The sequence below is a fragment of the Ambystoma mexicanum genome, chromosome 3p (genome assembly GCF_040938575.1).
Source record: "Ambystoma mexicanum isolate Mex_15411 chromosome 3p, UKY_AmexF1_1, whole genome shotgun sequence".
Taxonomy (NCBI): domain Eukaryota; kingdom Metazoa; phylum Chordata; class Amphibia; order Caudata; family Ambystomatidae; genus Ambystoma; species Ambystoma mexicanum.
Genome location: NC_090925.1, coordinates 238,916,871 through 238,942,782, shown reverse-complemented (window position 1 = coordinate 238,942,782; position 25,912 = coordinate 238,916,871).

Here is a 25,912-nt window from a genome sequence, read left to right as displayed (position 1 = left end):
CTAAAAGAAGTGTTAATGTGGGAAGCTAATAAAGAGCAACTATATATAGACTAGATCTAATACGATTCATTGGGAGAGAACAATCAGACTAAGGGGTAGGTTTCGTAGAGGTAAACAAATGTCACAAATTGGAAAAGGGGATAATAGCATGTTTTCAATGAACTAGAAGTGAATGAAGCAGATGAGAGAAACATTCTGGTTGAAGCATGTTGACACAGGAGAAGTATCGACATAATGCATGATGCATTTAGGTAATTCCATTGGAGACAGAGGAAACTTGAGTAAATGGAAAGTGGGATTTGTCTGCATGGAAAACGACTTCATAGGATCTCTATAGAGATTAAAGCTAAACAAAGAAAGATGCAACTTTGCATCTATGGAAGGATTTTTCGCTATGTCTGATGAGCTCTTTAACCTCCCTAAACTGGGGAGTAAACCAGGGAGCTTAGGTGCAGGATTTTCATTCAGGGGCAAGCTGATCTGATACTTTGGAAGAAAGGATACAAATATAGTTAGCTAGCTTGCTAGCTAGCTGGATAGATAGATAGATAGATAGATAGATAGATAGATAGATAGATAGATAGATAGATAGATAGATAGATAGATAGATAGATAGATAGATAGATAGGCAGCAGAACTTGCTCAAAAATAAAAAATAAACATTTTTGAAATGCCTATGGGACTGTGGCAAACCGAAAGAAAGGACAGGTACAGATATAGCAGGGAGAGAGAAAACAAAGATAATATCCAAGTAATAAGGTTAATCTAGCACCAGAGTAGAAATGCAAACAAGTAAAGATAGAAAAGAAATGCATTTGTATTTTTATGGTACTTTATATAGCACCTTTGTCCAAAGAGCTTTTCATAGATATAAACAACGGTACAAAGTAATGATCAATAGTACATGTCAACATTCAGACACTTCCGGTAAGTAGGTGAGCTTACAGGAAACAACGGAACAGAGAGTAAGTAGTAATGGGGCAGAGAGACAGGGGAATCATGTTCCAGTGAAAATGAGAAAGGAACTGAAAAGAATGATAATGGGATTGAGCACGGGTGGGGGGGCAGAGGACATTCAACTTGAAAAGATCGGAAGAGTGAACAGAGCGAGAAGGAGTGTAGAAAGAAAGAAAAGAAGCAAGCTAGTCAGGGGCAAGCCCATAAAGAGATTTAAAAAACTAAACAAAAAAACAAATTTAAGTTGGGAATTAAATGGTAGCCAAACAAGAGAGACAAGAGATGGAGAGATTGAGTCCTAGTAGGAAAGAAGATAAAGTAAACCAATAGAAGAGTGATAGATTGATTTGAGAGTCACACGACGTGAACAAGGAAGGCCAAAAAGCATGACTGAACAATAAAAGAAGCAAGAAAAAATTAGTGAAGAGATGAGACGTTTTTTGGCATGAAAGGTGTGAAAGGGACAAACTATGCAGATATTATAGAGATGAAAATGACCGGAGCGAGATGTGAGAGAAATATGTTGAGCAAAGGAAAAGTTAGAATCAAAGTGAAGACCAAGATTACACGCAGTAGGAGAAATAGGAAGAGTGGAGGGAGGAAAAGAAATGGACAGAGGAGGGGGATGTGGAGGAAGAGTGTTAGCAGGAAAGAATAAGACCTCAGTCTTCCCTGCATTGAAAGTGAGGAAATGAGAGGCCATCCAAGATTTGATGGCGGAACCAAATACTGAAAGAGTGTGATGAATGATGGAAGTGATGTCATAGTCCAAAGAAAGAAATTATAGGAGCAAGTAATGAGGTATATAAGGAAAATAGAAAAGGAACCTGGGCTGACACTTGAGGGATGCTGTGATCAAGAGGAGGAGGTGTAGAAGTCTTACCACACCAGGAGACAGAAAATGTTCCATTAGATAAGTAGGAGGAAAACCAAGATACAACAGAACCTCGAAGACCAAAGGAAGAGAGTGAGTCCAGAGCATAGAGTGATCCACAATGTTGAAAGCTGCAGATAAGTCAAGAAAAATACGTACAGAAGAGTGTCTAGAGTAACAGGCTCTAAGGAGAGAGTTAAGCATACATGTTTGTCTCAGTGGAGTGACAGAGGCAAAAACCAGACAGAGTGGCGGGAAGAAGAGATAGACCAGTAACACATGTTGAAATTTGAGAGTAAACAAGGCGCTCCAGAAGCTTAGATAGATAAGGTAGAAGAGATGTAGGACGAACATTTGAGACAAGAAGAGGATTGGCCATAGTTTTTTTTTTAGAATAGGAATGATAATTGCATGTTTGAAAGCGGAGGGAAAAGTGGAGGTATAAAGGCAGATATTGGAGAAAGAAACAAGAAATGGTACAAAGAGTGGGTAGATTTTAGGAATGAGCAAAGTAGGAATAGGATCAGTGGGGGCGGCAGTAGGGTGGGCTTTGACCAACTAAAGTGTCACATCAGAGTCATTCAAAGTATTCTCCAAACTATGCGTGGGCCGTTGAATATATTGATGAAGACCTTGATGAGAAAGGATAGTGGAAAACAAAGTTATTCATAAAAATTGTAACCACATTTCAGAGCAAGTTAAAATCACTCAGAAAAATATTGCAATAATCTGATATTGATTTTAAAATGATGAGATCAAAAGCAGCATTCACAATATTATTTAACACAGGACGATGGGAATGAAATAACTGGACATTTTGGAGAAAATGTAAAAGGTTGAAAAATAAAACTCTATCATAAGGAAAGGAGGAGAATGCACAATATGAAATGTGTTTTATATTCATTGTCTCTCACGTAGGCCAGTTGGTTTCTGTGGGTCGAGTGGGTGGAAATGTAATTTTAAGGCACCTTGCTCAATTTGTCGAAATCGACCTTTTAGAGATGATCACTGGTTTGATGGAATACAGTGAATATGTATACTGTTCCATGTGACCCCCTCAATCACAAGACAAATACATATGATATGATGGAGCTGAGGCAATTTAGGTACCATGCCTGCCTTTATAGCTGGCTAGATCTCTCCCACTGATTCAACGAGCCCAGAGTTGTGTATCTATGTGCTCAGTCTCCTAGGTTTCCAATTGGCCAAACCCCTTTGGACCTGATCATTCTCACCCACTTTTGGGACAACAAGCCATGAATGAAAAGTACAGTGAATTACCTGGATCTATTTTTCTCTAAGATGATCGATTATCCAACACCACTTTCTGCACTGTTTTTCTCTGATATTACACAGTAGTCCACCATGTATAAAAATAGGCTCGAAATCCCCAGACTCAGGATGATAGCTTCCACTGGGATTCTGGCAGATAGGCCTAAATGGCCATCCCTAATTTCTCTTCCAGGGACATAAACGCAGGATGCTGAATAGCTCCCCAGATCTGAGATCTATCTAAAGGTTTCTTACATACCGTGGATCCATAAACGTTCATCACTGGTGCTTTGAAAAAGAACCCTTGATGTGGGTTGGTCATAGGGTATACTTAAAGGAGAGATGAGAAATGTTTGCTATATGCTAATATACGTTAATCTCAATAACTGTTAGTACGCTTAGGTACTTAGTTTCACTCACTGTAGTGGGAAATTTCCAGGCACCACTTTTGTTTTTCCTCTTTTCAAATGCCATTGTTTCTGATTGGCCTTTTTCTTCACGTCATGAGCATACATTAATGCCAAATGTGGGTGTTTCCATGATCTTTGCATTCTATGTTAGATGATCTAATTTGTTTGGTCAAAAGTAAAATGGTTGACGGGTTATTTTAGCACATTTATTACCGCACAGTTGTGGGGTAGACCCACCTGTCTCCATCACCTACCCACCCTATGTACACGCAGGTTCACCATCAACCTACTTGCGATACAGTAAAGGCATGTTGTAAAACATTTGTTAAAAAAAGATATATATATATATATATATATATATATATATATATATATATATATATATTCAGTGAAAAAATCTTTGTTAAAGGGACGTTATGGTTAAGTTGCGCTACTAAAAACCTATGGAATTCAGTGAAAAAACTTTGTTAAAGGCACGTTATGGTTCCAAGTAAAACCGAAAAACCCTTGAAATTCACCAGTTATGGTAAGCTAAGCAACCATAACTCGCGCCACCACCGTGCACTGCTAAGACTAACGCCCAGGACATCAAAGATGACATCACAAATGTCATTGATGACATCACTGCTGACATCACATGTCTGGCTCACTATTTTATCTTTTGCTGACATATCTAGGCCACATGGTTTTCTTCAGTAACAGTCAGAAACTAAGAATTGTATTTTATTTGTAGACATATCCTTCTAGTAGGTTCTTACAGTAATTCCCTTAGAGTACAGTCACATCATATGAAACATATACATATGGGAAAACACAAGCTTGAAAGACAGCAATCCTTTTTGTGCATAAAGATAATCACTAGACTTATGAGCACTTTCTGATAGTTCTGTTGTTTTTTTTATGGCTGCACTTTCCCTGTATATGGTCATATTTGTATACATTGTACTCACACTACTTTCCTTAGGGTCCAATCACATCAAGTGATACATATACATAGGGTAAATAGCAGCTTTGAAACAGAGCAATCATTTATTTGCATGAAACTAATCAGTTAAGTTATGAATTGTTTCTGCTACTACTTGTGCTTTTTTGCTAACATCACTTTCCCTGTGTATACCCATATTGGTATGTGTTCTTGTGTCTTTGTGTTTTGTCTATAGTAATGCAATTATGTAATACATGGGTTTTATTAGCTACTTATTACATATTTCGCAGTACAAAAAAATCTATTAAGAAAACAATTATCATTTCATTATTCAACATATTAACATTACGAATATCATACATTCATCTTTTACGCTGCACACAATGTTATGTTTGTGTATGAGTAGCTTAGTATACTAGATAGAACCCCATAATAGGATGCTATTTATATCAATGCATCGTTCAATGCACTTATTAGGGTTTATTTCTTGCAATGATTCTTGACACATTTTTCGCAACATAATAAGAATCCCTTCTACACATATTTCATGAGAAGTACATACACATGTGATGTCATCAGTGATGTCATCAATGACATTTGTGATGTCATCTTTGATGTCCTGGGTGTTAGTCTTAGCAGTGCACGGTGGCGGCGCGAGTTATGGTTGCTTAGCTTACCATAACTGGCGAATTTCAAGGGTTTTTCGGTTTTACTTGGAACCATAAGTTTTTTCACTGAATTTCATAGGTTTTTAGTAGCGCAACTTAACCATAACGTCCCTTTAACAAAGTTTTTTCACTGAATTTCATAGTTTTTTAGTAGCAAAACTTAACAATAATGACTTTGACTTTATATACATGTCATATGGAACTGACTAGATCTCTTCTTATGAACGTGATGTCCGCGAACTTATTTAATGTTCGCGGACATGTTCGGAGAACAGTACCTCTACCTAAAAACTGTGGGGGGGGTGTGATGGGGTATGTTTGATTGCTATATCATAATACAGGAGCATTTAACAAATTCAAAAAGCAGCACACAAACACATTATATATAGTAATACATCAGAAATGTAACCCATATATGTAACACACTAACCATTCATTTAAATACAATATGTTCTGAAATGGAATATACCACACAAACATAAATTGGCTTCCAACATAATTACCTCACAGACACAACAGAACTGAGAACAAGACCAGACCCACTGAATATATAGGACTTATTTTACCAGAAATAGTAAGTGTACTTCATTTTACTCATATATTTATAAACTTTCTGTATTAGATTAAAAAATATATTATCTTTTCTTTTTTTTTCTCACAGAAATGTCTAGTACTCTGGAATGGCTAGAGGACAATTTCCCACATGAAGAAATGTCACAAGATAGTGAAACTAATGGTAAACACTTTATAATATAAACCATTTAAATATTATTATTTTGTATACATTTAACATATATATATTTTTTTGTACAGAGCATAACAAAATAGAAACTACCTCTGAAGAAGCTGTTATGGAAAACACGCTTGACAACATAAAAGAAAAAATGGATTTACTGTTGACCAATTTTAATAATTTGAAAACTTTTGTTGAAGATCATTTTAAAACAAAAACGTCATACCATTGCCCCACATGTACTTGTCCCTCCCCACCATATCCCAGTCAATTATCCCCAAACCCTCTCCATAATCCAAAATGTTTTGATGAGATTTCCATCCCTTTTTCACCTAATACCAATCATGTTGAAACCCCAAATTCTCCTGTTTTTGTTTCTGTTTCTGCCTCACCTTATCTGTCATAAATTATTAATATATGTTAAATAAAGTTTAATTTTTATATTGGATTGTGAATAGTTTCCGTTTTTTTTTAAAAAAACAATAAAAGTGTGCGAGTGTTCTGAAATGTTCGTACATAAACGAAAATGGAGGTGTCCTGAAGAACACCACACCTGTTCGTACTGTTCGCTAGCAAGTTGAAACTGTTCTAAGAACACACGAGGTGTCCTGAAATGTTCGTAAAGAAACAAAAATTAAAGTGTTGTAAAGAACACTATACCTGTCCGGTACTGTTCGATAGCAAGTTCAAACTGTTCTAAGAACGCTATTGGTGTCCTGAAATGTTTGTACGTAAACGAAAATGGAGGTGTCCTGAAGAACACTATACCTGTTCGTAGTGTTCGCTACCCAATTGAAACTGTTCTAAGAACACAATTGGTGTCCTGAAATGTTCGTACATAAACTAAATTACATGTGTCCTGAACAACACTATATCTGTACTTACTGTTCGCTACCAAGTTTAAACTGTTCTAAGAACACACGCGGTGTCCTGAAATGTTCGTTTCACGTGTGACGCACTTTTAATTACTTCAGAACCAGAAGAGTGTCCGTAGGACATCAATGCGCATGCGCTAACTAATCTCTGTGCACTTGGTGTCCTGCGGACAGGCGCTTCCTTCGCGGACTAGTTCGCAAACGAATCATATGACCGTGCCCACGCTCATCGTGTGTCCTGAAATGCGGACACTGTTTGTGTCCCCGAACAATTTAAAAGTACATTTTCAGTTAATCCATAATATTTTTCAATAAAATCTCACCATGGCACAAGTCCCACATAGCAATCTTGAGTTTCTATATACCTTTTGAAACTTTCCGATCCTTTATTTGTGTTCGATCTGTCCGTGGACATTGCGCATGTCCGCGGACCGCGCACAAGCACCCCTATAAAAGACCACGCCCAAGAGCTTATTCCCATTGTGTTTCTGGCTATTCTTCAGAACACAGTGATTTTTGCTGCCACCTGCAGACTACACCATCATCGAGATGGCATCCTTGGCTGCTGAACTGCCACTTGGTGCTGCACCTGCTTCACCACCACCCCCACCCCCTCCACCACCACCACCTCCCCAAGGGCCTGAAGAGGGGAACAGGAGTGAGGATGCGGAGGAGGAAGAAGAGGATGATGAGAATGAGGTAGAGGAAATCCCTACTACCCGCACTAGACGTGAGTCTTGGGTGTGGCAGTTATTTACCATTCATGGGAATGGTCCTAAGGCTCGTGCGAACTGTGTTACCTGCAATGAGTGCAAAATGATACTCAGTCGCGGGAAGCACAATAAGTACAGCTTTGGGACAATTACTATGAAGCGACACCTGAGGTCATTTCACTCTGGGGCTATTCGCAGGGTTGTACCTTGCGAAGAACGTAGCAGGTTGATTTCCTCTACTTCATCCTCTGTTTCTGATCCTGTCACCACAAGGACCACCTCTGTGGGACAGCGTCTTTCTCAAGCTGCCTCACAGGCCATACAGAATGCTGATGACCCTTACCTTTCGAGGGTCACAGTTGTATGTATGTACTGTGACACAGTACTCTGCAGGGGGGAGCGACTTCGGAGTGCTTTTGAGACTATCGTCTCAGAGCACGAGAAGACCTGCTCACTACCCAAATAAAACCCACTCTACATCTTCCTCTCTCAGCTAGCCCTTTCTTATCCCTGTGATTGGTGTCCCCCCTTTTACCTCCTTTACCCTCCTCTCCTAGTGTGTCGTGTCTGAAAAACCAAAAAAAATACAAAATTACAAAAATCAAAAAAAAATAAGGCTCTTTTCAGAGCCGCCTTTCCCAGTTAAAAAATAGAAGTGAAAATAAATGAAGCAGGGCTCTTTGTATTTTTTAGAAGTCCGCGGACAGATCGCGAACATTAAAAAAATTGGGTTGCTACTCCATCACAAACATTGTAATTTTCTCTGGAAATAAGTGGTGGCTCTGAAAAGAGCCTTTGGGTGGTGTTTGTAAGTCAAAAATTGTAAATGCTTAACATCTACTTCAAAATTGTTGTTGTAATTCCAAAAAAGGTCGCAATGCATTTTGTACATTTCTCAGAAAAATCTGATTGCCAGAATAAGTAAGGTGGACTCCATCTCTGCGAAAAATGTATGTACTACAAAACATAATATTTTCATTGTGAAAAGAAGACATGCCAAAATCTCTTAGAAAGCCACAAACAGCCTTATTAACATTGCGCCTTGCTTTTTCCATTTGTGGACCAAATGAAGAAGAACGAAGCCACATTTGTCTCTGCGCAATCCGTGAAAATATCACTTGAGAATTACGAAACATGTCCATAACCTTCCTAAGTCCTTCTTTCATAGCAAATTGCAAAAACATTCCAGTCACATGTCCTAAACGGTTCCCTCCACAATGAATTACAATTATGTCTGGATGTTGCTCTGTCTCCAAAGTAGCACAGAGAGGTAGCAAGTCCAACCACTTCATTCCACGTACTCCGTGCCAGTGTACTTCCACATGTGGGAATCCAAGATATACAGCTACTCCACAGCTTTCTGCATGCACCTTCAACCAATGTATCCACGAATCTCCTAAAATCCAAACAATCTGTTTTCTGAAACACACAGCCATAGCTATCTTTTCTTCTCTCAGCAAAAAGAGTATCTGAGAAAATCTCTCCTGGCACAACACACCCACCAAACTTTCCTGACCAATCCCTTTCAGTGCTTATTCTCATTTGCATGACTTCTGAACCCAAAAATCCCCGGATGTAACTCCCGATGTCCGTGAACTACTGCCATGTCTGCGGACATATCGTAACATGAACAGCCCTTCTGCCATTTCCACTACACTCTCTCTGCCATTCCCTCATTGGATGTACCTCAAAAATCACATGACCATGCACCAATCACATTCAAGACCTCTACATCTAACTGCATCATCATAGATCAGCACTGCAAATGTACTCTGAATCTCTCTGAGTACAAGTGTCATATCATTGTCAAGCAGCATCTACCAGAAATAATGTACAAGTCTTCAAGATTTCTACTTGCAGCTCCATGCATATCCATATGCATGAACACAAACTTCAGGTATGCATATTTTCTGTATAGTAGATGAACACATTTTCAAACAGACTTTTACCTTGTAAAATCTGTAAAATGAATTTACTGTACTTTTTTCAATTTCCTAAAATCAACTATCACTTATAAACCTTTATACTTTTTACTTTCTTTATACACACACACTCAAATCATGTTAAACTAACATTTTTTAAATGAAATATATAGACTACATATATTCAAACAAAATTGCATGCAAACACAATCTATGTTTAAACCTTTATAAAAATACTTATACAATTTCATATGTTTTGTTTTTATTCATTTATTTACTTAATAACTTTAAATTAGACATGACATTGAGGCGCTATTACCTAGAACAGTTTACTTACAGAAATAGTGGTATTCACTAATATATTATAAATTTTACAAGACATAGTAAAGATATTTTTTTTTTTGCTACAGTTAGTCATTCAATACAATTTGTTCATTAAGAACATATCATATGTACTGAACTGATGCAATGTATCTTATGTAAATAAATTAGTTAAATGGTTTTACAGAAGGCACTGAGGATTTCAATTAAAAAAATCAATATCTAAATTAAAAACACTGCTATATACAAACAAAGTTACTAATTTGAAGCTTTTACAATTGCAGTGAAGACCAGTTTCCTGAAAAGAAGCAGCTGAATTCGAAGAAGAAAGAAAAACTAAGAAGTTACCTGTTAATTTTAAAAAAAGTAAGCAAAATTTCACCATAATATTTGTATTATTAATGAAATATACTATAACATTAATATGAGCTATTTTGGTTTCTAAAAATAGAGATTTTGTACCATTTTGTCCAAAAATTTCCATGTCTTAAACAGCGATTTACAGCCAGAATGGCCCACAAATTTCTATTTTTGGACACACAAATTACCCAACTGAACCACTACAATTTTCATATTATAGAACAAACAATTTTTTAATTGTATACATTCGATTTACTATTTGTACTTTTCCACACCACTAGCTTACTTTTTTTTTTGTCATCTGAACCCCAGTTTAGTAACACATAAAATCAAGAATACCTATCCCTACTAGTTTTAGTTCCCAATGCACAATCACACACCATTACATACATCTGTATCATCGTACTGAAACACTCATGCACACAGCACACATACATTCCAGAACACCCCAACCCATTATTTTTTTCAACAGACCCTAAAGAATGCCTACCAAAATTCAAGTCTGTAGAAAGCAACGCAAAAATAGAGCAAATGAAAATAAAGGTGTCCAACATAAGCATCCATCTCTAGCAGAATTTGCAACTTCGCTTCCTCTATCGAAATGTAAAACAAACCAAAAAACAATTAACAGAAAATCAGCTATTAGTACAGATAAAACTACTTCTTCAAATTTTAATATAGTGCAAAGTAAGCATACCAAGAAAAGTATTTTAGCCAAAATATACCGTCACAAAGTCCTTCAAAATCTTATAAAAGATTCAAAGCTTAAAACCTATCGTAGGAAATTAATCTTAGAAGCATTGATGGACAGTGCAATTCTTCTCAAAAGAAATGTATTATTTTACTGTTAAACAAAATGAAACCACTAACAAAACTAATAACTAAATTACAAAAAAGACTTCTCAATAAGCGAAATGTCAACAGAAAGAACTTCTTAAGTATCTGCGGAAGTGAATGGAATCACACTAATAGCACAGAACCATATTTTAATGAAGAAGCGTACAAACAAAAGCAAACAAATACAATTGCCATAAATAGCAGTGGTCGAGGTTATGAAAAAGTGAATAATACCATAATGGAACAAGAAGTACTCCTTACAAAAATATGCCCTGAAAACTTAGAATTACCCCTCCATTCAACTGAATCAGAACGTCTAGTGTACAAATGACCATGCACGTCAATGTGTAACATTCCCAAACAATGTTTCAAATCTTTACGCCAATTCCTCAATAAATATGTAAAAAGCAAAGACAAAATCAAAATTAAATTACTGCAAAATATAGATACCTGTCCAGTGCGCAAGAACACAGGACTACAAGGACATTCATTGGCCTGCATTACAGGACCTACTTGTAAAACCACTTTCCATTATATCAAAAGGATATCAACACATCATTCAACTATAAGAAATCTAGTCTATAAACTGTACTATGCTAAAAGTCCTGCTTTAGCACTAGCAAAGTTAAATAACATCCTTCTACATGGTACAGCAAAAGACCTACTTGAAGAAATTCACTATATCCAGAAAAAATATTTTGGAAGTGAAAGCCATTTACAGAATGAAATAGCTTTAAACCAATTAAGCAACAATTCTACACATGGCAACCTTTTGCTAAACACATACAAAAAAGAAATACTAAAATTTAAAAGTACATCAGCTGAAGTACCAAACCATGCATATGTATGTTGCCGTAGAATTTTTTATAAAAGTAACACAAAAACTGTGGACCTATCATACAAAATAGAAGACAATGAAGATTCTAAATGGTTTGAATTAGCTCTCTACCTTGTAGCAGAAAACAAATATGAAATAACTGGGCCCTTAATACTTTGCAGTTATTGCACTACAAAACTTGACAACAACCAAACTCCTTCACGTTCTATCACAAATAATTTGGAATTATACCCAGTACCAAAACCTCTACAACAACTTAATTTTTATGAGAGCATCATAATTCAAACAGTACACCCATTTCAAGCAATAATACGCCTTCAACCAAAAACAGCAAAATTACCTCCCTCTGAATTGGTAAAAGGCATTCGTGGAAAAGTAGTTTATTTACCATTAAATCTAAAAGAAAATGTGCATACTCTAGGAGTGCAATGTCCAATGCAGCAATCTTTAATTATATTAGTAAATGGAGTACCTACAAAGGACAAAAAAATATGGCAACAGCTGGTAGATTTATATAAAGTTAGACAAGCCTTCCAATATCTTAAAGAGAATAATGAATATTACAAAGAAATTAATATTGAAGAAAACTTGAAATATAGAACTGAAATAATTCAAGAAACACAAGAAGCTGGTCAATTTGAGCTACTAGATCCTGCTACAATATCAAATACTTTAGAGCATTATACAAATCATCCTTTGTACTGTAATGACACCGTACAAGATGTGCTGCAAACTTACCAAATGCGTCAAACAAAAGGATCGCCAATCAGTATATGGGAAAAAAGTATAGAAGCACGTGCTCTTCCTCTACTCTTTCCTACTGGCAAAGGAGGAAGGTATGATGATAGACCTATTCAAATATCAGCTTCAGAATACCGCTCATTACGGATGTATTCTGAAGATCCCAGATTTAGACAAAATGTGGAATACATATTCCACCTACTCTTTGAAAGTGAACTAGCAACTTTATGTTACGGAGTTGCACACATCTTAAAATCAGGATCACACTTTCAAAATATGACAGCTACACAATTATTAGAAAAAGTGCAACAAAAGGATGAGGTTTTACAATCAAATATTACAAATCTATTAGCAAATATGCGTGGTACTAAAGAGTACTGGTTTCGACGTCATGGAGATGTACGTTGTATGATCAGAAACCTTGGTCCACCCATTTGGTTTGTTACATTAAGTTGTGCAGAATATGCATGGGAAGATTTACATGATTTCCTACGCATATCAAATAAAAACAAAACAAACATAGATAGTCTAACACCTGGAGAACTTTGTTCTTTGGATCCTGTTAATGTTTCAAGATATTTTCACCATCGCTTCATTGCTATGCTACATTTTATTTGTAATAAAACTATTCCTCCCCTTGGAGAAGTGCAACACTTCTTTTGGAGAAAAGAATACCAAGCCAGAGGAGCACCACATATCCACAGGCTTTTATGGATTAAAGATGCTCCTAAATTTGGTCAAGACAGTGATGCCACTGTTTTACAGTTTATTGAAAAATATGTCACTTGTGAAATTCCATCAGAAGCCACAAATAGTGATCTTCGTGCACAAATTTTACAATTTCAAAGACACAAATGTGGAAAATATTGTCGTCGCAAATACAAAAACAAAGGCAAATACTACACCAAATGCCGATTTGGTTTCCCTAAACCAGTTACAAATGCAGGTCAAGTAAACAACCTCATGTCTTCAGTTAGACATAGTGTTAAAGGTAAGTCACCTAAAAATACATATTACATAAAAAGAAAAGAAGAAGAAAAATATATCAATGATTATAATGCAATCATTGCCCACTTATGGAATGCAAACATAGATGTGCAGTACATTGCAGACAATTCTACTGCAGTTGCACAATATGTCACAGCATACTTAACTAAAGCAGAAAAGACAGAGCTCCAAGACCTCTGGAATGACCTGTCTTCAGATAAAACAGTATCTCAGAAATTATACAGCTTGGGCATAAAAATGCTCACCCATAGAGAATGTGGATCTTATGAAGCAGCTGATCATTTAACTGGTACTTCATTGTATGGTAAATCTGAAAATATAGTATGGCTAAGTCTTGGTCCAGCTAAATCTGGAAAAAGAGTTCTAAAATCATATGAAGATATAGAAACAATAGCCAAACATGATCCCAACAGCCAAGACATTTTAAAAAACAATTTATTGGACATATACTACCCAAACAGGTAAATATAGCGTGACAGACTGTGAATGCAGCTTAGTTAAACTCACTAAACCAAATTTAATTAATCATATCAAATTGTCATTGAAGACTCCTCAACATAAAGAAGTATATTACGTGTCCCTGCTACAACTCTTCAAACCATGGAGAAAAGAAGAACAATTACTACATAACTATGGGCCTCATTCCGAGTACAGCGCTAACCAATGGCGCTATTAACGCCTTGGTTGACGCCGTACCCGGAGCAGCAGCGCCTTGGTGGATGGCGGAATTACCGCCCCATTCCAAGGTTGGCGGGGCGGTAATTCCCGATTCACCAAGGCTCTTCCCCATTCCTAAATTAGCCCCCATAGTGCTCAATGGGAATGGGGAAGATGCAAATAACGGTGACCGTTCATTACGGTCACCGTTAATGGCTTGGAGGCCCCTTTGCGCCCTCGACTTTAACACCTGCTCAAAGCAGGCGTTAAGGGCGAGGGCGCAGAGGGAACTCGGAGTATGGCGGTAAGGGATTACCGCCACCGGTCTCGTTACCGGTGGCCGCTATCCCTTACCGCCATACTCGGAATGAGGCCCATAGTGTTTTTGGAATAAGACGACAATTGGACTACTGTGCTGGAATGGTGAAATTCACTTTAAACTCACAGGAAGATCCACAAGAATTTCTAATGTACTTACTACAAGTACTGGAAAACAAAAGCATACCTATAAATGAAATCTTTCAGATTTCATACATGTGGAAACATACATGCACTCTCTGCAACAATGTGACACAAGAAGAAATCCCCAATGAACGCTTCATATATATATTAATACCAAATTGTGAATCCATTCCATTTCAGCAACTTGTACAAAATGCAAACCATGGTAGATTATTCTCTACCTGCAATTCAGATAATCGCTCCACGTTAGTAATACAAACACATAGTAAATACGTAATACTAATGCTTCTACGTTACAATGCAGATGGTAAGAAAAAAACAACTGCATGCTGACTGGAATCACACATGGTCAAATATCACTTGGTAAGAAAACCTTCACAACAATAGGTATAATCTACCACGCAGGAGCCACAACCAATTCAGGGCACTACACTGCATATATAAAAAAGAAATGTGGATGGTTTGAATGTAATGATAGTACCATTGCTCTAAAGCAGAGATTACCAGCAAATCTTACAAACGCTTATTTGATGTTCTTAAAACCAAAATTTGATAAATAAACTATATTTAAACCTTTAAGTAAATGTGTGTTAAAAAATATAAACTGTTAGAATACTCCAAAAGCTATCTAACTGCTCAAAGATTCTACAACAACTAATCAGATAAATGAATACCACTAAATTAGACCAAAAAATACACAGTTAGAATACGCCAATTGTTATGTAACTGTCCCAAAATTATAAATTTGTGTTAAAATAATATAAACTGTTAGAATACTCCAAAAGTTATCTAACAGCTCAAAGATTCTACAACAACTAATCAGATAAATGAATACCACTAAATTAGGCCAAAAAATACACAGTTAGAATACCCAATTGGTATCTAACTGTCCCAAAATTTAACAATATCCAAATAGATAAATCAAAACCACTAAAATATATTAAAAAAATAGACAGTTAGAATACGCCAATTTGTATCTAACTGCTCCAAAATTTTATAATATCAAAACAAATGAAGAATCTGTTACTGCTCCAAAAAAAATACAACAAAGCAAAGTATAAATCATTAGCCAGAAACAACAAGTGAACACTGAAAACAAACAAACAAATAAACTGTAGCATAACAGAAAAAGTTTTTTTTTTAATCCAACTTGGATTTTTTTTTTCTCCCACAGACCCAATGATTTTAGCAACAAATACAGAAACTGACCAAATTGCACAGTACTCTGATTTGTACTCTACATACAGGGTAATTCATAGAATTTCGCAGAAAAGTGTCGCGAGCGGCTGGTGCAGAGTGTCCGCGTGCGATTGTGTGCGCCAGGCACGTGCGCTAAAACTGATTTCCGCGCACAGCGTATTCATAGATTTCATGCTCCCAAACCAGCCGTGGCGCAGAGTATCGCTGCGAGCCTGCAGCAGTGCCAGTAACGCCCCCAAGAACGCCCTCGCGCAAGGAAAAGCCATCAAAATCGCTAAATCATCGCAAAGGGCTGCGCTAACCCTGGACCAGTGTACAGGGCTGCCAAACAAGGAACGCAAAGTGGGCAACCTTCATATCAGGAGTACGCGGGAAGTTTTACACGCGATTAGCCAGGGTACGTGTATTACAGGGGTACGCGGGAAGTTCAACACGCGATTTTCCAGGGAACGTGTATTACAGGGGTACGCGTGAAGTCTTACATGCGATTAGCCAGGGCACGTGTAATACAGGGGTACGCGGGAATTATCACATGCGATTTGGCAGGGTACGTGAATTACAGGGGTGCGTGGGAATTATCACACGCGATTAGGCTGGGTGGGTCCTCACAGGTGTTCCCTGTACACCCTCCACGGCCCCTGCAGGCAGCCCACAAAACAGGGGACTACCCTGCACACCTGCTCATGTCCCCCTGCACCCCCACCCCCCAGCCACCAGGGGCAGCCTCCACCAGGCCCCCACCCATGTCTCCCACCACCCCCACCCCTCAGCCACCAGGGGCAGCCTCCACCAGGCCCCCACCCATGTCTCCCACCACCCCCACCCACCAGCCACCAGGGGCACCCTCCACCAGGCCCCCACCCATGTCTCCCACCACCCCCACCCACCAGCCACCAGGGGCAGCCTCCACCAGGCCCCCACTCATGTCTCCCACCACCCCCACCCCCCAGCCACCAGGGGCACCCTCCACCAGGCCCCCACTCATGTCTGCCGCCAACCCCATGCCCCAGCCACCAGGGGCACCCTCCACCAGGCCCCCACTCATGCCCAACTCATGTCCCCCACCACCCCCACCCCCCAGCCACCAGGGGCAGCCTCCACCAGGCCCCCACCCATGTCTCCCACCACCCCCACCCACCAGCCACCAGGGGCACCCTCCAGCAGGCCCCCACTCATGTCTCCCACCACCCCCACCCACCAGCAGTGCAGGGGCAGCCTCCACCAGGCCCCCACTCATGTCTCCCACCACCCCCACCCCCAGCAGTGCAGGGGCAGCCTCCACCAGGCCCCCACTCATGTCTCCCACCACCCCCACCCCCCAGCCTCCAGGGGCACCCTCCACCAGGCCCCCACTCATGTCTCCCACCACCCCCACCCCCCAGCCACCAGGGGCACCCTCCACCAGGCCCCCACTCATGCCCAACTCATGTCTCCCACCACCCCCACCCCCCAGCCACCAGGGGCAGCCTCCACCAGGCCCCCACCCATGTCTCCCACCACCCCCACCCACCAGCCACCAGGGGCAGCCTCCACCAGGCCCCCACTCATGTCTCCCACCACCCCCACCCCCCAGCCACCAGGGGCACCCTCCACCAGGCCCCCACTCATGCCCAACTCATGTCTCCCACCACCCCCACCCCCCAGCACTGTGGGGCACCCTCCACCAGGCCCCCACCCATGTCTCCCACCACCCCCACCCCCCAGCCACCAGGGGCACCCTCCACCAGGCCCCACCCATGTCTCCCACCACCCCCACCCCCCAGCCACCAGGGGCACCCTCCACCAGGCCCCCACCCATGTCTCCCACCACCCCCACCCACCAGCAGTGCAGGGGCAGCCTCCACCAGGCCCCCACTCATGTCTCCCACCACCCCCACCCCCCAGCAGTGCAGGGGCAGCCTCCACCAGGCCCCCACTCATGTCTCCCACCACCCCCACCCCCCAGCCACCAGGGGCACCCTCCACCAGGCCCCCACTCATGCCCAACTCATGTCTCCCACCACCCCCACCCCCCAGCCACCAGGGGCACCCTCCAACAGGCCCCCACCCATGTCTAACCAGCCACCAGGGGCACCCTCCACCAGGCCCCCACTCATGTCTCCCACCACCCCCACCCCCCAGCCACCAGGGGCACCCTCCACCAGGCCCCCACTCATGCCCAACTCATGTCTCCCACCACCCCCACCCCCCAGCCACCAGGGGCAGCCTCCACCAGGCCCCCACCCATGTCTCCCACAACCCCCACCCCCCAGCCACCAGGGGCACCCTCCACCAGGCCCCCACTCATGTCTCCCACCACCCCCACCCCCCAGCCACCAGGGGCACCCTCCACCAGGCCCCCACTCATGCCCAACTCATGTCTCCCACCACCCCCACCCCCCAGCCACCAGGGGCAGCATCCACCAGGCCCCCACCCATGTCTCCCACCACCCCCACCCACCAGCCACCAGGGGCACCCTCCACCAGGCCCCCACTCATGTCTCCCACCACCCCCACCCACCAGCAGTGCAGGGGCAGCCTCCACCAGGCCCCCACTCATGTCTCCCACCACCCCCACCCCCCAGCAGTGCAGGGGCAGCCTCCACTAGGCCCCCACTCATGTCTCCCACCACCCCCACCCCCCAGCCACCAGGGGCACCCTCCACCAGGCCCCCACCAACCTGGATGACTCTGTGCCATCTTCCCCCGTTGGGCCCTATGGGGTCCCAGCTGCCCCTTCTGCTGCCGAGGAGTCCAACTCTGACCTCCGCCTCTTGGACCTCCCCTCGCCAGCTGCGGCCTGGGAGGTGGCACCAGACTCCTCACTCCCCGACGAGATCACAACTTGGGAGGGGATCCGGGCCTTGCGTCTCCGGCTGGTGGTGCGACCCCTGCCGCTGTGCTCCACAGCACCTTCTCTGCCCTCTTCATCAGTTGACGCTGCAGACAGGGAGAAAGAAAACACAGGCATCAGGGCACTGTAAAATGGACTCATACACACATGACAGTTATACATGAGTGGCATTGGTAAACCTCACACATGGCATCACAATCCCCAACACACATGTCATTTCAACTTGCACACATGAGCCATACCACAGCCATAATGCAACAGCCAGCACCATCCATTCACATACAACAGCATGGGCAGCCAAAGGTCATCCACACATCACATGCAACATAGGGAGTACACTACACATGCACACACAACACCAAACCTGCATGCATGTGTACACCTCCGCCAACTGTCGCAGTGTCTCGATTGACATCCATGTCACACCTGACAATCATACCTCCACATCCTGTGCCATGCAAGGCCACACACACAAGCACCATCCATGTGTCACACATGAGACCCCTCGCATGTGTCACCCTCACAGCCCTGTACACACCCCCTACTTGGCCACATAAAAATACATGTTCAACCTGCACACTCCTGGCACACCACCACACGCACAGCTTACAATCAGAATGCATGTACACTTACCGCTCTACTCCAGACGAGTCTGCTTCTCAAGGACCTGGATGTGGAGCGCTGGGGATATGCGTTCCAGGACACTCATCTGATCTTCCGACAAGTGGCCCCGCCCGCCCCTAAGCATCTGCTGCCATCATGAGGCGCCGGGCCTTGTTGAGGGTCCTGGACCTGAAGTCCTCCCAGCGCTTCCTGACACGTTCGTAGTCGCGGACTGCCACCTCCTCCGCGTTGATGGCAGTCACGATGTCCATCCAGATCCGAGTCCGTCCTTCCTTGTCGGCGCGCAACCTTCCGAAGAGGGCATCATACTGCCCCAGGACATGCTCCACCAGGACACCAACTTCCCTGGCACTGAAGCTGGTGCCCCTCTGCCTCCTTGGCCGTGGGTTGCCACTGGTGCCAGATGTTGTAGTGCCCGACATGGCAACCCCAGAGGCAGGAGTGGGTGGGCAACTGGGTCCTGGGGCTGGGCTGTGGGGCGACGGAAAAGCAGTCGGGAGCCTTTGGTTCCAGAAGGGGTGGTCACAGCAACAGCACCCCTGGCTGATGTGCAGGCAGCAAATGGCAGGGCACGTGGGCAGCAGGCAGACAGACAGCAGCAGATGGCAGGTGGGAGCGTGCTCAGGGCTCTGGGGGGCAGTAATTTGGCCTCCTGGGCAGGAGCGTGGTCTTTCGTGTGTGTACGCGTGGACAGCTTGATACGGAGTGATTTTGCACGTGAAAATCCCACACGTCTGCGTGTAAATCGATGAAAGGCCCTTAGCGCGTAAACGCGTCACCAGCGTATGCGCGTCTATGAAGTCACGTGCACGCGTAGGAATAAGTTGCGTGACACGTCCGAGTCTCAAAGCGTGTTATTGGTGGAAATAGCCCTACACGCAGAAGTTACAAAGCGTGTAATTGGTGAAAATGGACCTACACGCAGAAGTGTCAAAGCGTGTAATTGGTGAAAATGGACCTACACGCAGAAGTGTCAAAGCGTGTAATTGGTGAAAATGGACCTACACGCAGAAGTGTCAAAGCGTGTAATTGGTGAAAATGGACCTACACGCAGAAGTGTCAAAGCGTGTAATTGGCGGGAATGGGCCTAGCACGTACACGCCGCGTAAGTGACGCTGTACGTGTGGGCCTGCATATAAGGTACGTGTAGAACACCAATTCCTTGTACGTGCTTTTCGTGGAGAGCGAGTGGGTGAATTCTGTACTTCTTGTCGTTTCACACGCGATTTACTTCACGGCGTTTCCAGTTCGTACTCCCTGTTACCTCTGACAGCTTTTTCTCTTTTTTCTCTTGTACTGGTTTACCTGGGCCTGTTCCCTCAAACAGTGTTCCCTTCTACTGTTGTCCTGTCTCCTCAGACAGCGTACATATATTCTTTTGGCGGGGGTGTTGCCAACCAAACGCGCTCATTTTTCACGCTATTTTACCTGGCAGACGGTGAGTCACGCACGTATCTAACATCTGTGCTTGCCCCGTGTGTAGCCTACCCCTTCAGAGGTCATTCTAGGCTGCGTGTGACACGCATACGTTCATTCTTGTGTTACTGGGTGCCACAGCGTAGTGCAGGTTTTTCTTTCTGCACACGTGGTCTAGGAGGGGTTGCGTGCACGTCATCTCCCTTTTTTGGGCCTCCTGTGCGTTGCGTGACCCGTCATCTTTCCCCAGGGGTTACATTCAGCCTTGCTAGAGCACTAGGGTACAATTACCATCTGGTACCCAACCCCTTTGACCCCCAATTGCCCAGGACAATAGTCTACAGCCACTCCCATACGCACATTGATATCAGTGCCATGGCTGGGAGGCGAGGATTCCGTAAGGGTGGCAAAGGTGGAAGAGCCACAAGTGGTGGCCATGGTGGATCCGGTAGGGGACGTGGTCGTAACTTGCAGGGTGAGCCTGTCCCCCCATGTGTGGAGGACCAGTCAAGGGCACCCATAATCCCCCCCCCTCCCGTTGAGGCTGATGTGGCTGACACCATCCATGCTCAGCCGTTGTTGGACCAGCCCATTGTGGCACCAGACCTGGCTGACTCCATGGCTGACTTCCAGGTCAGCAGGGCTACGACACGTGCGCTGGTGCACGTTGATGCCATCATGCCACGTGGATCTGGGGCAGCAAGGTCATCTGCTGCCCCAAGTAGGCAGGGCGGAGAGGCTGCAGGGGCAGCTGCGGCTCCATCCACCCCAGCTCTCACACACCCAGCCAGGACAGTGTCGGTCCTAGTCCATCCTGCTGACATTCCCCCTGACACCATTACACTTGAGCCAATGTCTGCACCAACTCCCATGCTGAGTGTGCAATCCCACACACCTGATACAGAGCCCACCAGGGCTCCTGCCCCTAGTGTCCAGAGCGGCGCAGGACACTCAGGATCACCAACACCTTCCAAGCGGAAGAGGAAGAGTGCTCGTCCGACACAGGCTGATGCCCCAGACACGGCTACACAGTCCGGCCCGTCGAGGAAGCCCAGCTTCACGGATGACGAACTGAATGCACTTGTCGAGTATGTGTCCGGACATGATAACGAGATGGTCATTGTTGCAGGATCCAAGACCACACCTGCACAACGCCAGGCACACTGGCAGACCGTTGCGGACATCGTAAGTGCCCTTGGAATCGTGAGGCGCACAGCCAATGATTGCTATAAGCGCTGGAATGACCTAAAGCGCAGGGCAAAGAAGAAGCTGGCCTCAAGTCATGCCGCAACTCTAGTGACTGGAGGTGGGTCTCCAGTATTAGACATGGAACTCACTCCACATGAGTCAGTCGCTGGGACCTACGTCACGGAGGAACAGATCCAAGGCGTGGGAGATCTGCCTGATTACGAGGCATTGTCCGGTGAGTGCACATGCATGTGTGTGTCATCCATGTGCATGGTGTGTGTGTGAGGGCATCTGTTTGTGTGCCAGGTGAGAGTGTGTGCGCCTGAGTCGTATGGGTCAGCCATGTGCTTCATGCAATACATCCTGCGCAGCTGCATATGGCCATTGCAGTATCCCTTCTGCCAACAGTAGACATCTAGCCCAACAGCACCCCAGTTTCCCTTGAAGTGTCACCTTGCCACAAAATTGTTGCTTATTTTTCTATGTTCATTCAGACAGATTGTTTGCATTCCACCACTTATACTAGGCATTCCTCAGTCCTCTAGTCACATGTCTGGCATGGCTATGGTAAAGTGGAGTGACTTTGTTACCTGGATATCATATGTTCACACATGTCCCTGTGCAATTGGACCATATTGGACTGGCAGCTCCAGGTGAAAAATCAGACCTGTTTGAATTAGAAAAGCTATTGCATGCGGGAACTGGACTGAATGAATAAGTGCTGCCCTCCTCTCCATCTTCACTCAATAGCAATGGTACATGCCATCTGTGTGATGGCATGTGTGTGTCACCTGGCAATCACAGGCCAATGTGTGATGCCACTGCCAGGCAGCATGCAGAAAATGTGTTCTTCTTCCATCTTTGTGTCATCAGTGTGTGCCATTTGCCTGCCCTTCATACGCAGTGAGGGTGCATGCATGGGAGGGTCTTAGTCATGTGGGACATGTGTCAATCAAGTACTGGTTCTCTTGCTTCTCAGCCCTCATTGTGTGCCATGGTGCTAATGGCTGTTTCCATTTCTTTGTTATTATGTCTTTGCAGGGGAAGACACACCTGATACTGCTGGGGTTGTGGAGATGGTGCAGAGCCAGGAGGGGTCCGAGGGCCGACCATCCACCAGTGAGGGACGTGGTGTGCTGGTGGGTGAGAACCCACAAGTGCTGCAGGTCGTGCTCTCAAGGGGTGTCTCTGGCTGCACCTCCCCCGAGCTGTACTCAGCTGTTGATTCGGATGATGAGACCTACGTGCCGTCGCAGGTGAGTGTTCCAGGGAGGGATTCTGTTCTGTCCCACCCACCTGCACCAGGGTCAGTACCCTCAATGGGGATGTCAGTGTTGGCAGCTAGGCCTTTGGTGGTTACGGATGCAGAGTCACACTCCACGACATCTGATCCTGTTCCTGGGCCAGCAGATCAGAGGGGGAATACAGTCCTGCAGCCTCAGGCAGTGCCGGCACAGCAAGGCGCAGTCCGCCTTGCCCCAGACAGGTGTGGTGCCCGCCGACGTGGTGGCCGTACGCCACCTGGCAATACCGCATGGGAGCAATCCATTTACGGTATGGCTACCCAACAGGCAGCATCATCCGAGATGATGGCTCAGGCCATGGATAGGGTGGCCACTTCCATTGTCCACCCTGAAAGGCTGATGGAGCGACTAGAGCAGGCAACCGACTCCATCTGCCAGTCACACAGGGAGGACATGTTGGTGTCCAACAGGGACAGGCGGGCGGCACTGGCGACTCTGCAGGAGGCCAGCTCCATAGAGTCCCAGGGCCACAGGGAAGCCCTGAGGCAGGAGCTACATCAACTCAGGACGACTCTTGTTGAGCTTGAGGCTTCAACACACCAAAGGACAGAACAGCAGCTGGAGCGTCTCACCCGTACGCTCTCAGCTGAGATGCAAGCAACGAGGGCGGAGGTCCGGGCATCCCGTGAGTTGTTGCATGGGGACCTCCGCACCCTCATCCTCCAGAACGAGACCTACCACACCCGCATGCTTGCAGCCATGGAGGAACAGAGTAGGGCCTTGCGTGGGCTGCCTCCCATAGTGCAACCACCTCCGGATGCAGCTGCACAGGGTGATAATAGCGACAGCAGTGATACTCCCATAATAGGGTAGCAGTGTGGGCCATGAGCCCATGGAGGTTTTTTTTTTCCCAGGATCCACACAGGTGGGTTTTGGTGTGCACCTTGTCCTCGGACCTCCTGGGTGGCCTCCCCAACCCCCCCCCCCCCGGGCCCATTAATGGCCATTTTTTATTTTTTTTTATTTTTATTTTTATTTTTATTTTTATTTATTTTTTTATATTTTTCCCAATTTTTTTGGGACAATTTGTTGGCTTCCGTGGTTCCTGTGGGCATACGCTGCATTGTGGCTGGGCACATGCAGGCTTGTCATGTATTAGGTTCAGATGCCTGGGTTTGAGTCACACACACCCCTCCTGCTTCCCGTTTCAATGGGCTTGCAAAGGGTGTGCCCAAGTGACATTGAAGTACATGGTGACATTGGACTCCCACTACATGTGTGGGTAGTCTAGTCAATACTGTGTATACATTCCTAGTGCATATTGCTGTTGTGTTGTACACTGAATGTTGCATTGATGTGTAACTCATCATCTGTGTCTGCCTCCCAATTTGCAGGTCCCTTCCTCATGTCTACACAAGGCCCTCTAGTCTGGAGATGGGGTCCTTGTTGGCAGCAGTGCACCTACAACTCTACGTGGCGTCAACACTGTACAGTTGGAAGTGGTGGGAGTGCAGGCATTTCCAGGTGGTGAGACTACTGATTTATTACATTAGTGAAGTCATGTCAATGGTAGTACCTGCTCAAGTTTGTTGTTGGTCCTGCATTACAGTGAGCATTTCAGGTGTAGCAAGTTTCAATTGGGGACACTGTACATCGCGACACTTGTCATGTTGTGGGGATTACTTTGTTTACCTGCACATAGCATGACATGGCACGGTGTGTTGTGTGGCGGTGCTGGGGATGGGTTGGGTGACATGGCACTGTCCTCTTGTTGCATTTAGCAAGTGGGTATTCATTTTAGCTGCTTGAATGTGTTTCTTCACAAAACTGCATTGGTGGTGTGTGTGGGTAGGGATGCACACATTGTAACACTTCCAGGTGAACAATCTCAGGCTGATATGCTTTTCACGGTTGAATCTCCAGACATTCAGGATCAGTGTCAGGTTGAGTCATCATTGATTGTCAGATGGAATGTGCCAGGCCAGTGTGCAGTCCACAGGGGTGTGATTACTATGTGAAGTAATTAGCCACTAGCTGTGTACGGGCTGCCTCCCCCGTGCCCTTTCCCCTCCCATGCGCAGCGGCTGTGCATGTGGTTGGGGATGTGGGGCCACCACCATGTCCACGGCCAAGCCCCGGCGTGTTGCAACGTTGTGCAGGACACATGCTACCACTATGATCCTGCACACTACAGGGGGAGCGTATAACAGCTGCCCGCCAGAACGGTCAAGGGAGGGAAAGCGTGACTTTAGCACTCCGAATGTGCGCTCCACTATGCCCCGGGTTGTAATGTGGGCTGTGTTATATCTTACCTCGGGTGGCGTGGTGGGGTTCCGAATTGGCGTCATCATGTGGGGGCTGAGAGGGTAGGCACTGTCCCCTGTGGAGGTGTTGATTGGTATCATTGGTGGGGTTGTGACCTTGCTCAGTATCCAACATGCATGCATGTGCAGTGGCATACATACTCACCAAGCAGCCATGTATCGCCATGCCACCCAGCTTCTAGGTCCCGGCATAGGGTGGACATTCGGTAAATGAAGCTGTCGTGGGTGGACCCGGGATAGTTGGCATATACTGAGGTGATGATTCCCTTGGCATTACATACTACCTGCACGTTGATGGAATGCCAGTGCTTGCGGTTCCTATAGATGTGCTCAGATGCTCTGGGGGGACGTAGAGCCACATGGGTGCAGTCGATGGCACCTAGCACTTTGGGGAATCGTGCCACACCGTAAAAATCCAGGGCGGCAGCATGCCTTTCTGCAGGTGTTCTGGGCAGGTATATGTGCCTGCGGACTGATGGGCGTGCAGTGATGATGTTCAAGACCTGGTGT